Genomic DNA, 1,846 nt, shown 5'->3' with positions numbered 1-1,846 from the left:
TCTATCAAACATTTCTTCATGTAAGTCAAATTAGTCCAAAGTATAGTTATGGAATTTTTAAATTTTTAAATTAATTAACCTTGTAAAGCATTTGAATTCTCATTGTTTATTTTGTTCAGTTCAGTTCCTCCCTTGCTTTTGTGTGGTTTAGTTTCATATCTTCTTGTTTGCAAGCTTCTTTGTTTGCAAGCTCAATAACTGCAATTTGCTAGAACATAAAAGCTGAAGTTTTGGAGTGTTCCACTCATCGAACACCTTGATTAAAGATTTTTAACTGATTTTGAGCAAAATGCAACCAAAATTTAAATGGTATATTTACAAAAAGTGTTCAATGCCATTGCAGGGTACTTGTGTTCAGTTTGTTGAGTTAGACATTTATGCTTGAAAGTCTCCAGTGTTTCTAAAATCTAATTAATGTTGGACAGCAAAGAGTAAGAGTTGAGTTGCTTCAACATCAATGTCTGTATGAAAATTACGTAGTTCAGTTATTTTTTTCGGTGTATCTGTGTATTTGTAAAAATATTGCAAATTTTGACAACATAGCTTCTGTTTTAACTGAAAGAATATCACAACCTTTTTGAATGCGTTTACGAATCATGTGCATGGCAATAAATTGTGGTACATTTCTGCTCTGCAGTTTCGATTTAGTAAGTGCATTATCAAGTGCATTGGTTTTTTCCCCACAATTCTCTACACCACCAAAATTTGTAAACATATTGTGGCTACAAAAACAAATAACTTAATTCTTAGTATTGAACACTGTAACTGAATTTATAGGAGGATTCACAATAATTTCAGATGTTTCATTTCCTAATAAAATGCTAAAAGTTCTATTTTGATTCCAGGAAAAATTAGATGAAAATCTTCAGCTATTAGAGTTAACTGGATTTTTATGTCAATCACTCAATGACATTGATATAAAACTGGCATCATTTAACAGTGTGACAAGTTCTTTGTATACTAATGGAGCGAAACCATTTTCAGCTCTCACTTTACAAACATAGGTCTATGAGGAAACTTGGAATTAAAGAAGAGTAAAATTAAGGACGCCTGGGTGACTCAGTTAAGCATTTGCCTTCGGCTCAGGTCATGTTCCCAGAGCCCTGGGATCGAGCCCCACATTGGGCTCCCTGTTCAGTGTAGAGTCTTCATCTCTCTCTCCTCCCTGCTTGTGCTCTCTCTCATTATCTCTGTCTCTCTCTCAAATAAACAAATAAAATCTTTAAAAAATAAAGAAGAGCAAAATTAAAATAGAAAAAGGATCATTTGATCCAAATCAAAAGACATGCTTCAAAAGGGGTTGTGTAAATATATCTTCTGAAGCTGCACCTGCTCAGCTGTTGTATTCAATTCCAATCTTCTTAAATTAACTATTAACTTTTGAAATAGAATCTGATGACTTTTCGGGAGGTTTATATTTCCCTACTTTCAAGTGGCCAGTGCTATCACTATTGACCCCAAAATTGATGGTTGATGTTTATATTTTGTGCAAGTTTCACTTTCTTAACTAGCTTTCTTGTGAAGTGACAATTTTGTATTTATGTTTCCATTCAACTCGTTTCCTTGAGGTCATTTCTATTGAAAGGATTTACTGAAAAATAAAAAAGCATTGTCAAACAATAAAATAAGCAGTTGTGGATTTACCCCATTCAAAAAGTAGCAAAGGCACCATGGCATTCACACTACACAAAGACTTCTAGACAGGATGGCTTATGTTCTATTTCCTGCATGTAATCTGTACATACTTGACCGGTAATTTGACATGTTTTCCATTAATCTGGTGACTTTGTACATATTACATAGAGTGTCACAAGCTGATACACCAAGAGTGTGGCAAGTGGGTGGC

Source organism: Vulpes vulpes, chromosome 11 (genome assembly GCF_048418805.1).
Source record: "Vulpes vulpes isolate BD-2025 chromosome 11, VulVul3, whole genome shotgun sequence".
In the NCBI taxonomy this organism is placed as follows: domain Eukaryota; kingdom Metazoa; phylum Chordata; class Mammalia; order Carnivora; family Canidae; genus Vulpes; species Vulpes vulpes.
This window is presented reverse-complemented; position numbering follows the sequence as displayed.